Here is a 17,107-nt window from a genome sequence, read left to right as displayed (position 1 = left end):
CAACACAACAGTGGGTTGAAAAAAAAAAGCCACATCAGGTCATACCTCTGTTAAAATTTTTTCAATGTCTTCCCTTCTCAATAAAAGTAAAATTTAAAAACTATCATGACCACCAAGGCCTTACATGCTCTATTTCCCCACCCCAGTTCCACCACCTATCACTCTTCCCTCATTCATTCTGTTCTACCCACACTGATATTACTCCAAGAAGCCAAGCATGCTCCTGCCTCAAGGCCGTTACATCTGCAGATCCCTTGGCTTGAAATGGTCTTAACCCAAATATCCACACTGCTTCCCCCCTCAACGGTTTTATCTTAGAGGCCTTTGCAATAAACCTATTTTCTTCAGTTTATTATAGTACCCCTTCACCTCTCTTACTTTGCTTTACTTTGAAACTAAACTTTATTTTTTTAGAACGGTTTTAGATTTACAGAAAAATTACAAAGATAATATAGGGAGTTTCCATAACCCTCATTCCCATTTTTCCCTATTACCACCATTGTACAATTAGTATGCTACATCATCACAACTCATGAACCAGTCTTGATACTTAATTACGAACGAAAGCCCATACTTTATTGAGATTTCCTCAGTTTTTACTTAGAGGCCTGTTTCTGTCCCAGGATCCCATCCAGGACACCACATACATTTAGTTGTCAGGTTTCCTTAGGATCCTCTAGGCTGTGGCAGTTTTTCAGACCTTCCTTGTTTTGTTATGACATTCACAGCTTTGAGAAATATTGGTCAGGTATTTTGTAGGATGTCCCACTACTGGAATTTGCCTGTTTTTCTTATGACAAGACTGGGGTTATGGGTTTCTGGGAGGAAGATCACAGAGGTAAAGTGCCACTTTCATCACATCATATCAGGAGCACATACTATCAATATGATTTATGACTGTTAACGTCCCCCTTGATCACCTGGCTGAGGTAGTGTTTTTCAGATGTCCCCATTGTAAAGCTACTCTTTTCCCGCCTTTTCCATATTGTACTTCTGGGGAGAAAGTCAGTATGAGCCCCTTGTACTTAAGGAGTGGGAAGTTAGGCTTCTACTCCTTGAGGGTGGAGTATCCACACAAGTTACTAGGAATTCTTCTGAAGGAGAGCCTATCTCTTCACCACTTCCCTATCCAACCATTTATTGCTATGGACTCATGGCGGGGGAGGTTGTTTTGGGGTTTTTTGTTTGTTCTTACTTCAGTTGTAATCTAATACTACTTCATTTTGTTGTTCAAGTTGCTCCTCCTTTGGCTTTGGGAGCTCTTTCTGTTGGCTCCTGCATTTCTTTGACATTCCCCATCAATGTAGGTCTTTTTTTCACCCCCCTTTTCGAGCACTTTCTAACTTTTTAAGCCTCAGCCTTATTTTTCAAGATACCACTAACCTCACATGATAAACACTTTATCTGTTCATCTTTCCTCACTGGAATGCCGGGTCCTTGAGGGCAATGTCTTGGCGGTGCTTTTGGCCACGCAGTATCCTCAGCACTTGTGTGGACGCTAGGTTAGTATCGAACGAACGAATGAATGAATGAACCGGGCTGGCGTTTAAAGCTCACTGGAAAGGGCTGAATCCGGGTGGGTTCTGGGAAGGCGGTGCTCAGCCTCGGGGGGACCCGCCGACAGGGTCGCGCGGCAGGTGCAGAGCCGGCCGCAGCCCCTCTCAGTCACCCCAGCACTCACAACCGCGCGGGAAACGCACCGGCACGGCCAGCAAACGTCACCAGCGCAGGGGGATCCCGGCGGAAAGTCCCGCGCCTTTGGGCCACGCCCCCGGCGCTGGGGGGCGGCCAAGGAGGAGGTGGCTAGGAAAAGGGGTTACGTGCCTCGGGCGGCGCACTCCGCGGCTCTCAGCTCCTCCGCCCAGAGCATCCGGGGGCGCACAGGAGTGGGAGGAAGCGGAAGCGAGAGCGGGAGGGGTCCCAGTGGTTCGGAGCACCCTGGCTGCTGGCGGGGCGGGGTAGGGCAGGGTGGGGCGGGGCGGGGCGCGCGGGGATCCGGCGCCGCCGTCCGGGGGCGGGGCCTGGTCCCGTACTGTAGGAACTTCCGACGCCCGGGGTGCCGGGCTGGCGCCCAGATGCGGCGGTGGCAGTGGCGCGGAGCTGGGGCGGTCGCAGTGGAGCTGCTGGAGGCGCCGGGAGCCCATCCGCCAGGAGTCGCGCCACGGGTTTCCATCCCCGCCCGGCGCCCAGCGTGGCACGGGCGCCCACTGGAGAGGGCTTCTCGGTTCGCACGCGCGGTCCCGTTCCTGGTTTGTGTTTCTCCCCTTGGGTCTCTTTTTCTCTCGTTCATCGCCCCTAGGAGCGAGGACGCGCCCCGCTAGGCTGTGCGCTGAGAGCTGTGGGGCGACTCGCTTGGTCGGGGACACGAGGGATGCCTTTGGGGGGATGTCGGGGTCTCTTGCCGCCTCTCGGCACGTCGGGGAACACGGCATTTGGGTTCCTAATACCGAGCGGAGTGATTGCTTTTTCTCCCAGTGGACAAGGGACTGCGCATTTAGGGCTTCATAGAAATGATTTCAGAGGTAACCTGTTGTAGGCTTCCCTTATACAGTATCCACCCAAGACTACTTTTGTTTTTGAGTCGAAAGGCTGATTTAAAAAAAAAAAAAATTAGTTGAGGCATTACTTCGGTTTGATCATCTCTTCACTTCCTATTAGGTTGCACTTTCTCAAAAATACCAGAATGGGGACTTCTTGACTTGAACTTGGCAGTATGACTCAGGAGCCAAGAAATACGGAGAAGTTGATACTGCCTTGAAATATTTCCTTCCAAGCCCACATAAGACTGTTTTCTTTTTAGAAGAATGGGGACAACAGGTAGTGGCAGCGCGTAGAAGCACCACACCGTCCCGAGAGGGAATTCTATCTAGACTCGGCTCATAGTAGCCAAGATCTGTATTACTTCCTGTGGTTCTCATGCACTTGTTTAAGCCGTTTCTCAGCAAAGGGAGGAGTTGTTATTTCCACACGGGTATCCAAAAATGAGTCATAGCGCTACTCTCTTAATTGTGAGACTTTGTTAATGAACTTTTGAAAAGTGAGGTTTGCTCTGGCTGTATTTAAAATAAAATTAAGATGTGAAATGCAGGCGCTGCTAAACTGGGGCTGGTGGTATAGGAAGTAACAGTTTAAAGTTTTGTTTCCAAGAGCACCTGATGGTACAGCATACCAGCTAGGGTCACTAGACTGATGTAAGATAACCATTAAAATCATGCGCTTTGCCACAGAGGCCCAAGAGAAAATTAATTTCACTCTTCAATAACTGGTTTGTTATTACTTTCATTGGGATGGTGTTGTAGAAGTATGTCACATTACCTGGTGATTGTATGTCACTCTGAATCAAGATATTTTGGACAGTTTGTCTTTAGTAAGTTAGTGCCACATGAAAAGTTGTGAAGATGGTGGATACCAATTGGAGCTAAGAAATTAAAATGTTGAAGCTGATAGGTCTGTTGCAGCAGGTTAGCAGCTCTTAGGAAGGGACACAATAGAGAAGTGGACAGCATCACTGTTGGAGCTGAGTTGAGCTGAATTCAGCCCAGCAGACAGTCATTGGGCACCTTCTCTGTGCCAGTCTCTTTACCGAGCTCTGGTTATACAGTTGAGAATAAGACAGGATCTTGCTGACAAGAGCCCTAAAGACTGGTGTAGAAGCCTGGCAAATCCACTGCAAAATCTAATAGAAGGAGGTGAGTGCAATGACAGATCTATGCCCACAGTAGAGCCTCTGTCCCAATATGACTGAAGTTCTTGCAGATCTGGGATTTTCAATGAAGTGCGTCATCATTTCTGGAAGAACGAGGAAGGTTTTGGGTTTAATCATCTACTTGTCTTTGTAGGCAGCCTGTTGAGCTTATTCGTCAGTGTTTCTTTCAATAAGTGATTTAAAAATATATTAATTAGAAAGGCATGATTTTTAGAGATTCTGAATTGACTATATTTCATGTTATCTAATAACCATGTAAAAATAAGTCTAGCCTGTTATTACCCCTAGACAGTCACAGGCATTTTTAAGTGACTGATTAATGGCATAAAAACGTTATAACTCTATATTGAAGCAACTTTCTGATCACTGTTTTTTATAGTTCAAATCAACCTTTTCTAACGCATTATAGCTGTATGACTCAAAATGAGTAAATCCACTGTTGGGACTGGAATCATGCTGAGGTGCTTTTGGACCTGATACCAGAATATATTCAGCTTCTCCAATTCCGTAAGATATCCAACTAGTGACGGAAACAGTGGTAAATTGGAGACAACTTTACCTTAATTTCCATACTTTATTTCTCTCTCAAGAGCGTCAAAATTACTTTTTCTATGAGAAGGGGTTGAGTGTGATCTTCATCATTGTACTCCCTGAACTTGGCACAGGCTTCAGTCATGATAAGTGTTAGGCAGTAAGTATTCATTAAATAATGAACCTTAATGTAAGAGGAGGAGTCATCAGCGGATGGAGGACTAGAACACCCAGCAGAAGGATCAGCCTGTTTGGGGGTGGACACCAGCTGGGGAGGGGCCTGGAGAGACAGGCTGGGCCAGGTCACGAAGGTCCGTGTGTCATGTAAGAGCTCAGAGTTTATCCTGTAAAGGACTTTAGTCAATCGAATGATATTGTCAGATACCTGTTTTAAAAAGACAACTTAGAATCAAGAGAGAGAATAGATTGGATGAGAGTGGCACTGGCCACTCTCTGTGGGAGACACAGAGGAGATTGTTGTAATATTCAAGATGAGAAATTAAAGAAGGCTCGAGTCAAGTAGTGACAGTGAGGAATGGAAAAGAGGGAAGGAGCTGACAGATGTTCAGTAGGTGGAACCTGGCCACAGAACCCAGAAGTGGGCAATGAGGGAGAAGGAGGAGGTTAGGATGACTCCCGCGTTTCTAGTTAATGACTAAGGTAGGAACATAAATGGAAGAGTTGGTTTGGTTTCAAGGATGATGAGGATCTCACACAGCGTTTGGCATATAGTCAGTACTCGTGGAACATTTTTGAATGAATACTAACAATAGCTAAAGTTTATTGAGTGCGTATTATGTTCTAGGCACTATTCTAGGCTCATTACGTGAATCAAGTCTTTTACTCCTTATTGCAATTCTGTGAGGTAGGTACTATAGTTAACTACTTTTCACTGGTGAAGGAAGTGCAGTGTTAGTAATTGTCAGAGCCAGGAAATTGATCCCAAGTGTCAGGTTCCAGAACTTGCTTGCTTTTAAAAATTTTTTTTGATATGATTTTTATTTTATATTCGAGTTGATTTACAATTTTGTGTTAGTTTCAGGTGTACAGCAGAGTGATTCAGTTATACATATACATATATCGATTCTTTCTCAGATTCTTTTCCCACATAGGTTATTACATAATATTGAGTAGAGTTCCCTGTACTATACAGTAGGTCCTTGTTGATTATCTATTTTATATATAGTAGTGTGTATATGTTAATCCCAAACTCCCAATTTATCCTTCCTCCTCACCTTTCCCCTTTGCAGACCTTGCATTCTTAACCACTCTGCTCTGATACGGTGTCTTTATGAATGAACGAGTGAATGAATGAATGAATGAATGATGTTTTAGACACTGTGGTGAACTCAAAGTAGAGTCACTCTCCTGATCCTGACAATTCTCCCTCAACCAGGAATAGCCCAACCAATACATGAGATGGGGCTCCCTCTGGTCCTGTTGTGCTGTGGCACCCCTCCCTCCCCCCCACCTTCACCCCAAGAAATACCTGGTTGGTCTAGGAATAAACCTAGAATAATCAGAACATTTCTCCTGGGAATTTAAAACATTTTAATGGAGTGACCGAAGGTTCCCACAGCTTCCACACAACTGTCCTCCCAGTGCCTCAGTTTAGCACCTCGTGTTTCTTAGATGCACTCAATATTTTGTTGCTAAGACCTGTAGTATCGCTCCCACAGGGAAGCAGAAAGGCTGGCCAGGAGGTATTAATCTACAGAGCAGAGTCTGGTGGTAGAAGATTTACTAACAGATGCAGGCAGGTCCATAACAGCTCCAGATCTTATACTCCTGGTTTAGAATCTGCCTTCTGGGACCATTTTGTTCTGGTTTCACCCCAAAGCAGGTACTTACCAGCCCCTCCTGCTTCTAACTTCCAGAATCTTGGTAAGTGAAGCTGGCCCTGCTGTGTCCCCTGTTTTCTTGATTTTTGCTGAGCAAAATGATTCAGGTTTCCTGGTTCGGGCCCTCATTTCTATTTTCAGGTCGATTCCTTTGGTCCCGACAAAGATATTTTTGACTAACAACCCCACCTCCCCCCCCCTAAAAAAAAAATCTGACCCCAACTCTTCACTATTCTCATCATTTCATGATTCGGCCTACCTTGGCATTGAATAATTCTCTGAGTTTTCTTCAGCAAACACGGTCTAATTCTCTTTTTCCTCAGGGGCCTCTACGTTGGACCATGTAAGGATTATAGACGTTGAATTAATGTTGTACCTAAATGAATCAGCAAACTCACTGGAAGTTTGAAAATGTTCAAATATCTAAAACTAGAAGTTTTGAAATGTTTTCTCCACGTACAAACAAAATGTTTCATTCAGCATTTCTTTAGCTTTACCAGGAAATCTAGATATTTATAGTTTCTCATTATATGAGACTTGACATGAAGCCTTCCGGGGTGATCCAGCCCACATGTTTACCCCTTGGTCTAAATTCCTCTATGCCTGCCTGTAATTCATTCAGTGCTCAGAGAACAATACAGGGAAGGGTTTTGGTTAATATTTCATGTGGGTTTGTCTGGCCTCCTCATTTTGACTGTGGTTTCCCTGAGAGCGGAGCATTGCGAGAGTTAGGGGCTCTGGTAGGTCTCTAAGCCTCCGAGTGCTAACCATTCTGTGACTTTTGCTGATAATGAAACCGTCTGTCAGAGTAAGTCATTTGCTGGTCACTCCTTCTGAGTCTGTGGATACCAGACATTATCTGTGCATCTCATTCAAGTTCTTTGTAAGACTCAATAATTTGGTAATTTTTAGTAGGGAGACGTTTTAGGATTGGTAATTTCCAGTTATCTTTCTTGAGCTAATTAAATGTTTTCAGTTAATGTACTTTTTTTTTCTTTTTAGTGGATACGGTATCAAGGTAATCCAGAAATAACAAGTTGCTTAGAAAAGTGTTCCCCATTTTGTATACCCAGTTGTTTTACTTGTTTCTCTGTTCAGAGATATAAAATGACATTTCATTGCTCATTGCATAACCTTTTGGGTAATCATGTGAATTCTGACTTTTCAGAGTAGTGGAAATAACTCTCCTGCTATCTTCATATGGAAAAAGAGTGAACAAGGATTGTTGTCACTTCTGTTTCAGTTTCAGGGTTGCAGCAATGCATGTCTCACCTCCTGGGTTGTTTTTTTTTAAAATTTTCTATTATGTGCCTGGGTGTATTGACTAGTGACACAAATCTTTTAATTTCAGATAAAGTCAGGCACAGTGTGTAAGATGAATTGTATAATATTAGTAGATATCCCACTTCTTCCTCTCCTCTTTCCTGATTATCACATGGTAAACCAACATATAGTGATGTTAGCTGACAAGACTGTACAGTTCTTCATTACTTACGAAGTACTCTCATGGATATTTTCTCCTTTAATTCTCATAAAAGCCTGGCAAAACAGATATAATAAGTATTATTACTATTGTTGTCTGTATTCGAATTCTTAGATGAGGAAAGAGACCCTGGGAGAGATTAGGGGACCACCCAACGTTACCCAAGAAGTAAGGTGCAGAGGCCCAGTATGCTGTGCTCTCACTACTTGACTAAAAGAGGCAAGTCCAGTACCTTAGGTCAGGTTTCCTGGAAACAAACTCTGAGATTTGCACACAAGAAATTTATGAGGAGGTGCCCTGGGAATAACACTTGGCAGGGAGGGAGGGCAGCAGGATTACGCAGAGGGAAGAATTAACTGCAGCGCACGTACAATGGTGGTCTCAACAGTGGGGAGCTTTGGAGGTGGGATGGCCCTTCAGAATCGTTCTGCCACCATGAAGCAAGGGAGCTGGTCACTGTATCGCCAACATCACGTGGCCTGCATTCAGGCAGAAAGTGTAATCTTGGACAAAGCAACTCCCTTTAGTCAAGGGCAATTCCTGGAGCTGTGAACCTTCCGCAGCCAATGTTCCTGGCAGCCGGGGGAACAGGGGCCTTGGTCGTGAAGGGATCTGAGTATCACATCATCCACTACATTTCTCTGGAAGACAGCGTTCTCTGCGAGGGCCTTGCCGTTTCTTTCTAACCCAGATCATTGCCCTGATGAGTGAAGCCCAGAAAGCTGGCATTAAGGCCCTTAAGGATTTCAAATAGCCAACCAGAGAGCAAGAAGACAGTAGCCTTCATCCTGGGAAGATTAGTCGCAGAAGAGCCAGGTGAGGCTTGGCTAGGATGAGTGGAGTGGGGTGCACAGTAGAGAAAGCTAACCAAACACCCAGGCTGTCCAGACCACCGACAGAAGTGCTGGTCTTTGCTGCAATTCAAGGCTTTACCCTTGTTAAGTGGTAAACAGTTTTGTGATATTAAGCTACATTTTCTCTCTCTTCTCTCCATCCTCCCCTTTCCCTTTTTTATAAGCCTTTGACAGGCCCCAAACTGTTCCAGTGAATCTCAGTATGTAGCCTGTAGGTTATAAGATCAGAATTGCCTGAGATATTTTAAAACATCCTCTATGAACCAAGGAACAACAACAAAAAGAAAACAGAAAGGGAAGTCCAGGCCAACTTTCAAGATCTACTAGAACAGAATCTTTAAAAGTGGAGCCCATGAATCGACATTTTCAACACATTTTCCCCAGATGATTTTGATCCATGCTATGGTTTAAGACCCGTTGCCCTGAACCATTATGCCCTTGAGGGTGACCAAGCCTATTGGAATTTTTCAGATTAGCAAGAAGCCATGGGAACTGTGGAACAGAGGAGCACCTGAGCCTTAATCCCAGCAGGCTTGATATAGTGATATTCACCCCTTGTCTTTCATAGCATATTCCTGGTGTGGCCAATGGGGAGCCTGGCCCAAATTCCTTGGCTGGCTTCTGACCAGGATTGCTGGAGAGAGGCAGATGTTTCTGGCTTGGCTTTTTACTATCTTGATAACTGGGGGAGAGATGCCAAATTCCTGGAATAGTTGTAGATAAAAGCCGGGGGGGGGGGGGATCAGTGAATTTATAAGAATCAGTAAACTTCCTAGGAGAGTAAGATTTTCCAGAAAAATCTTATGCCAGATGAAACTTTGAGGTGCTGTCTTAAAGCTTTAAATGACTGTCTAATAGGATGAGACAGATTAACTGTGTCAGGAAAATATATTATCTGATTCATTGAAATGGGGAATAATTATTTTTCTTCAAAAGGAAAAACACTGAATTTGAGTCAGGTCATTGTCGGAAATGTTAGTCACCTAAAGAATAATCTGGTAAAACTCCTAGCACATATTGATATGTTTGGTTCACTCCTGCAGTACCAAATTGCTCTAGTTCCTATACCTTCAATGCTTTATGCCTTTGCTCAGGTTGTCTCTGCCTGGTCCCTTCCCCTTCTCCTTGCCCGCTAACCCCTGTTAAACCGTTTAGAATCAGCTCAGACATCACCTTCTCTAGGAAGCCTTCCCTTCCCCTTATCCAGTTGAGTTCACCATTTTCTACTGAGCTCAGAAAGTAAACCCATATGTCCCCCTATTATTACATTTTTTTATCATTATCCTCCCTACCAGCCTGTGAGCACCTTGAGGGCAATGACTGTCTTCTTCATCTTGGTGTACAGGACACCTAGCCTCATCAAAAAGGATTGAAAGACATAATCAGTCTAGCAAGCATAGTTATTCAACAGATATTTATTGAGCCTCTTCTATTAGCTGGACATTTTGGGGTGCATGGAAAACACAGTAAGTACAGCCCTTGACCCCATGGAGCTTATTGGCAAGCAAAGAAGACAAGCAATGAAACAATTAACAATGGAATATGATGAATATTAGGAAAGAGGAGGTATAAGAAAGTGTGAGATCATGGAGTCAGGAACGCAGCTTAATCTAAGGTCAGAGAAAGTGTCCCACTCTTATGAAACACAATTTATATAAAAATAGAAGCTATGAGCCTGGCTTTGGTTATAAGACAAGGGACCTCTTTTTAAACAAAGGAAGATCTTTTGGTCTCTGTAGTTCAAAACTGACCCATCCTTCACATGCATGTGTGTGTGTGCGCGTGGTGTGTGTTTATAGTATGTGAGTGCACACACTGGCAAAGAGAGAACAAGAAAATGACTCCTTCATTTATTGAATAAAATAGATGCTGAGGAACAGGGAAGGAAGTTTCTGTGTGTCTCTTTCCATGTGCCATTGCTAGAAGCTAATTTGTTAATATTTTAATATGTAATATACAGTAAAATGATGTAAACTTAAAGCTCTGAAAATCATGAGATTATATTACAGCTTTTTCAGAGTTAATTTTAAGAATCTGATGATTATGGCCTAGGAGGGCGCTTGACAGATTTGCCTTTGGGTCTTATTATAGACCAAGGTTGCAGAACCTTTGCTTAGAGGTCAGTGTCTGCTCTGACTTCTCATCTTTCCACTTCACTTTCTCAGCTCTGCTGAGAGGGGATGCAACACTTGTATTGCAGTTGGTAGCCTCTACCTGGTTTAGCAGCTCAACTCATGCTAATTCCCCAATGGATGCTAATACCATCCATTGGGGAATTCCCTGGCAGTCCAGTGGTTAGGACTTGGCACGTTCACTGCCAAAGCCCAGGTTCAGTCCCTGGTTCAAAAAAAGAAAAAAAGGATACCATCCATTTGGCTGATCGCAGAGAAGGGAGGATTAAGTCATCATGGGGCAGCATTTACTAGATGTAGATGCAGGTGTAGAATGCTCTGCTGTATCTCATTTAAGTCAACATAAACATATCTACACCATCCAGCATCTCAAAACAACGTTGATACTAAAAACTGGAATTAAAGACTATAGTGCAAGTGAAATATAACTCAGACTGGAAGTGTGATTTTTAAGTGAATGGACATGTGATGTCCTATGATGACCATCTGCAATGTTTTCTCACATCTTTACTTCCATGCTTTGGCATATTCCTTGGTATTGCAAGTAATGCTCAATATATGTTCTAATTTTTTTCTTGCTTTTACTATAAATATTGTATATAGGGAGTATATGAATGGTGAGGAAATAATTCTAAACATTTGTTCTTACACTTTCTATTTTGCATAGTTCGAGCTTGGTTTATTGCTGCAGTGTAGGTGGGTGACGAGTTTAACCACTGTGAATCCAATTGAATACTTTTGTAAATTATGTCAACTTTTATGTTTTCATTGAGAATGAGAATTTTTTAATAAAAAGCTATGGTGGTGAACTGTAATATTTTTCTCCTTTTGGAAATGTAGAACTCTTTAGAGGATGAAGCTTATCCCTTAAAGAGTCAAAACTATAGTAGTGTCAACTCATCTGAAAAGCTTAACAGTTTGTAGAAGAAAATTCCATGTAGTCAGCATAATTTTGTTGTTGTTTAATTAGAAAACTTCTCAAGGTATTAATTGCCCTTTGCTGAAACTTAGAGTGCCACGAACATTTTCTCCTTTCTGTTGACATCTAGATACCTACACCTACCACTGACAGCAGCATAAATACACAATAGTATTTTCAATTTTATTCTTTCCATCTAGTAACTAAAGCATTGATAAACATTGTATTGTGATTTCCCCCCCTCATTTTTGTCTACGTTAATAAGTCTAAATTAGTATCTTATTTTTAATTTGTATTTATTTGCTAAAGAGCAGATACTATCATTTCATATTTTTATTGAGAATATTTTATCTCCTGTGATTGTCTTTCTGTATATCGTCTTATCAGTTGAGGTTGTCTATTCACATAATTTTGTGTACCTACCTAATGTCTATTATGTTTTGTGCAAATATTTTCTTCCAATCTCTTGCTTTAATTTTTAGTATTTATCATTCTTTCTTGTTGCATAGAGATTTCAAATTTTATATAATCAGATTTGGTTGTCTTTTTCTTTGAGAGTTCTTCCACAACCTCAAATCCCATAGAAAGTTATTATCCCAGAGTACTGATAAATATTCCACTTTATTTTCTAGTAATACTTCTGTTACTGATGTTTGCATTTTTAATTCTTTGATGTTCTTGAGGTATATTATGGGGTCTTTGGTAAGGATTAGAGAGAAATACATTCTTGCTAGTCAATTACATCATCTAGTTGCTTAAATTTTTTCCTCCCCTATTATTTTTTGATGGCTGCTTCTTCATAAACTAATATTTTATATATAATTGGTATATTTCTCCATGTTTTATTTGTGTCCATTTATCTAATTTTCAGGTTGGCAAAAGTATCACGCTTTTAATTATTGTCTTATAATAGGTGTTAATATCTGCTAGGGCTTCCCCCGCTTCACCAGTGCTGTGTTCTTTTCAATTTCTAAAAAAATTAATTATTTATTATTTGAGCTTTATTTTAGGATCACTTTCTTTTTCAGATTTTTTTTTAACCCTGGCAGGAATTTTGGATTTAGTTCAGTCAAAATATTAACTTGAGGAGAGTTTCAGATTCCACTTATAAATGTGTATAAGTGTTCAGTCTAAAGCAGAACCTGTAAAGAGATGTTTACATGAGAAAGAGAGAGAGAAAGAAGTGAGCAGACAAGACGGAGGATTCCTAAAGAGTTCCTGCTTAGCGCCAAGCCAAACTCATAAATTCACACCATTGCCCTTTGGATTAGTGTTTTGGATATCTAGAAAGCCTTTTTTCTTCCTTCCTGCTTTCTTCCCTCCCACCCTTCTTTTCTGCGTCCCTTCCTGCCCTCCTTCTTTCCTCTTTCTCTCTCTAGTTTTTAGTTTCATCAAACTTACTCATACATAATTAGAGTCAACTAGTTCCATAAAACATTTAATGAAAAATAAAAGTCTAATGACAAAAAGTCTGTTTAATTTCCCCCTTCCGAAAGGCAACTACTTTCGACTATTTTTGCTGTTTCTTTTAGTATTTATATTCATGTCTCTAAATAACACTCTTCTGTTACTATTTCTTGATTGTTTTTTGTTTTGTTTTAGGCATGACCTATTGACTGCTCTGTATGGAAGATGGTGTTTTAGCTCATTTTCACACCTTTTCCCCAGACACGCACCCTTTCTGTCCCCTCCTCCCATCCTCCCAACACAATTCCATTCTAACTTGTTAGATCAGTATTCCATGATTTTATTTTTATGATTATGAAAATGCTAGTCACAGCTGAGCCATGTATTATATCATGATTATTTCCTGCAACTACATAATGTTTTTTCTGGAAGTTAATTGGTTTTTATTGTTGTTGTTAGTTTCATTTACACTCACAACCTACTCAACCCCAAATTGTCTAAATCTCTGCTCCAGCAATTTTGACCCATAAGGCATTCTATCAGTTTCATTTTTCTGAAGAAATCTCTCCTGCCGCCTACTCACCTAATCTAGACAGATATCTTTTCAGCCAGGTTCATAGTTATTATCTTAGAGTTTCCGTTTGCCATCATCCTGGAATGCCTTTGCCTCTTTCCTCTGTTAAAACTCACGTTAGGATTCTTTATTTTGTATATTTTCTGCTTCATTTCCTTATTTCCTGAGAAAGAGAACATAGGATATAAAAAAATTTTGAGACTTTGTAAATCTGAGAATGTCTTTATTCTACTCTCACATTTGATTGATGGTTTGATTGAATTCTGGGTTGAAAATACATCTTCCTCAAAAGTTTAAAAGGCATTGTTCCATTAGCTTTTTTTAAAATAAATTTTTATTTATTTTTATTTTTGGCTGTGTTGGGTCTTCATTGCTGAGCGCGGGCTTTCTCTAGTTGCGGCAAGCGGGGGCTACTCTTCGTCATGGTGCGTGGACTTATTGCAGTGGCTTCTCTTGTTGCGGAGCACGGGCTCTAGGCATGCAGGCTTCAGTAGTTGTGGCTCGCAGGCTCAGCAGCTGTGACTTGTGGGCTCTAGAGTGCAGGCTCAGTAGTTGTGGCACACGGGCCCAGCTGCTCCGTGGCATGTGGGATCCTCCCGGACCGGGGCTCGAACCTGCGTGCCCTGAATTGGCAGGCGGATTCTTAACCACAGTGCAACCAGGGAAGTCCCATGTTCCATTAGTTTTAAGTGTTTTGACCTTTAATGTTTTGTAGGTGATCTGTTTCTCTCTGTCTCTTTCTCTCTCCTTGTATAATGTCCTCTCTCTGCAATTCCTATTATTTGGAATTTGAACTTAAAGGATTGGACCCCTAAATTCCTCATCTTTTCTGTTATTTTTTACTTCTTTTTCTTTCTTTCTACTTTATGGAAAATGGTCTTCCATTCTTCTGCCTATAGGACATAGGTCAGTGTGCTGGATGGTAGGTGAACAGAGGGCTTGGAGGTCCAACATTCCCTATAAAAACATTCACTTAATCCTCCTCTCTCCAGGTGGGTATCTCTAACCCAGTCTACATTCAGAGGCTAGCCTTGCTCCTCTCCTGCCAGGGTAGGACAGGGGATGGTGGATACACTCACTTGTTAAAAAGGCTTCTAACCAAACATATTTGTTGTTACCCCGCCACCATCACCTCGTTTTCCGTAAGTACTCTGCCTTCAATTCTGGTTCCTGAACCTTTGAGTACTTATTTATGGTGTAATCATTTCTTGGCCTTCTCCACTCTTTGCTTAGGATTCAACTTTCTTGTATCTGCTGGGCTAGTTGTCACTGCCCATTTGCTATACGACTTCCAAAATTTTGTTGCTGCTCTCTTCTATCTTGTTTTTTACCTCATTGGTGTATGCCTTTTCAAAAGTTCCTTTAGTGGAATTTTGGAAGGGAACAAAAGTAATGTTTAATTTGCCATTTTACCCAGAATATAGGTCTTCTTTAAACATACAAGTGTGTTTTCTGGATTGAGTAGTATGTTAAGCTACTAGCACATAAGAACAGATACATTCATCAAAATAGCTATTTACTGCCTTAAAAAAGTAGAGGATGGAACATAGGATTGGGATGTTTAAGTGGGCAAGCTTTTTCTTTTTTTTTTTTAGTTAATTAATTTTTTGGCTGTGTTAGGTCTTCATTGCTGCGCACAGGCTTTCTCTAGTTGCGTCAAGCAGGGACTACTGTTCGTCGTGGTGCGTGGGCTTCTCATTACAGTGGCTTCTCTTGTTGCGGAGCGCAGGCTCAGTAGTTGTGGCTCGTGGGCTTAGTTACTCTGCAGCATGTGAGATCTTCCCGGACCAGGGCTCGAGCCTTTGTCCCCTGCACTGGCAGGCGGATTCTTAACCACTGCGCCACCAGGGAAGTCCCAAGTTTTTTGTCTTTTTTTTTTTTTAATATGTATTTATTTATTTGGCTGCGCTGGGTCTTAGTTGCAGCATGCGGAATCTTTTAGTTGCGGCATGCGGGTTCTAGTTCCCTGACCAGGGATCGAACCCGGGTGCCCTGCATTGGGAGCTTGGATTCTGAGCCACTGGACCACCAGGGAAGTCCCTAAGTGGGCAAGTTTTGAATTTGGATAGGGATTGGGAGGGGTGAGATATCTCTGGTTGCAGGGCAGGATGACGTGGCCGTAGTAGAGTTTCTTTGGGCCAGGACAGACTAAGGGCAGTGAAGTTAAAAGTGAGTAGCTCTCATTTACAGATTTTCCTGTTGATAGTTACGGAGAGTGTGTATGTTTACCAACATTAGTAAAACCATAAGTATCATGTGAGAAAATACTTGCCTTTGTTGAGAACTCACTCACTGTGTCTCAGGCACCTTACTGAGCGCCCCTGGAGATGGATAGTGTTTTTCCAATTTGCTGAGAGCTGGGAATCCACTGCAGGTTTATTCGACTTTGCAGCATGATTTAAATTCTAAGCTGTTATATCTTCATGTCATAGATGACACCAGTTATTGAAATTAAGAAAAATTTTGTAATTACACAGACAACTGAAGATGTATTTCCCTCATTGTCTTCATAGTTATGTCTTTAAATTGTTGAGAATGAGCAAGTTACATAAGTTTAGTTTCAGCTATACCTGTATTTTAAATATTTCAAAAGTCTTATTTCACATTTTTGAAATTTTCGTTTATGTCTTTAAAAATGCTTTCTGGGCTCCCCTGGTAGCGCAGTGGTTGAGAATCTGCTTGCCAATGCAGGGGACACGGGTTCGAGCCCTGGTCTGGGAAGATCCCACATGCCGCGGAGCAACTAGGCCTGTGAGCCACAACTACTGAGCCTGCGCGTCTGGAGCCTGTGCTCCGCAACAAGAGAGGCCGCGATAGCGAGAGGCCCGCGCACGGCGATGAAGAGTGGCCCCCGCTTGCCACAACAGGAGAAAGCCCTCGCACAGAAACGAAGACCCAACACAGCCATTAATAAATAAATTTTAAAAAAAAAAGCTTTCTATAAACATTTTTTGCTTATCTAAAATATATATATATATATATATATATTTTTTTTTTTTTTTTTTGCGGTACGCGGGCCTCTCACTGTTGTGGCCTCTCCCGTTGCGGAGCACAGGCTCTGGACGCGCAGGCTCAGCGGCCATGGCTCACGGGCCCAGCTGCTCCGCGGCATGTGGGATCTTCCCGGACCAGGGCACGAACCCGTGTCCCCTGCATCGGCAGGCGGACGCTCAACCACTGCGCCACCAGGGAAGCCCTAAAATATATATTTTTAAAGGACTGAGACCATGACTCTTTTGCCCACTGAGTTAACCTCATCCCCTCTTATTTCCTGGCACATAGTACAATAGATACTCACAAAATACCTGTTGAATAAACACATGAAAGTGTCTGTCCCAGTGGCTTGTGCAGGCATATGTGTCCTGAAGATGTGCACAAGAACATTAAATCACATAGTCTATTTCATGAATATTACTTAGAAGCTAGTTAACACAGTGCCCAACTTGGTTTAGCTAACAAGATGCCATGATTTCTACAGTCTTGAATATATTTTAGTTAATACAATTGAGATTTTTAAAAAATATAATGTTAAAATCTTATTACAGTGTAATGAATGCTCAACAGAAAAGTGAAAGGTATGATATTTAAAATTGTATGTGTTGGGCTTCCCTGGTGGCGCAGTGGTTGGGAGTCCACCTGCCGATGCAGGGGACACGGCTT

At 42.1% G+C, this 17,107-nt stretch overlaps 1 protein-coding gene across 1 annotated transcript in view; it reads left to right on the top strand.

The window, feature by feature from the left end:
• Window positions 1-2,040: 2,040 nt before the first annotated feature.
• STX11 (syntaxin 11) overlaps window positions 2,041-17,107 on the top strand; it is a 39,800-nt gene continuing 24,733 nt past the window's right edge. The window contains exon 1 of the mRNA XM_060029854.1: window positions 2,041-2,249. The gene's annotated coding sequence lies outside the window, so the exon portion shown is untranslated. The remainder of the gene's footprint in view (window positions 2,250-17,107) is intronic.

The sequence above is a fragment of the Delphinus delphis genome, chromosome 14, assembly GCF_949987515.2.
Source record: "Delphinus delphis chromosome 14, mDelDel1.2, whole genome shotgun sequence".
In the NCBI taxonomy this organism is placed as follows: Eukaryota; Metazoa; Chordata; class Mammalia; order Artiodactyla; family Delphinidae; genus Delphinus; species Delphinus delphis.
Note: the sequence above shows the minus strand (reverse complement) of the source record. Positions and strands in the feature narration are given on the sequence as shown.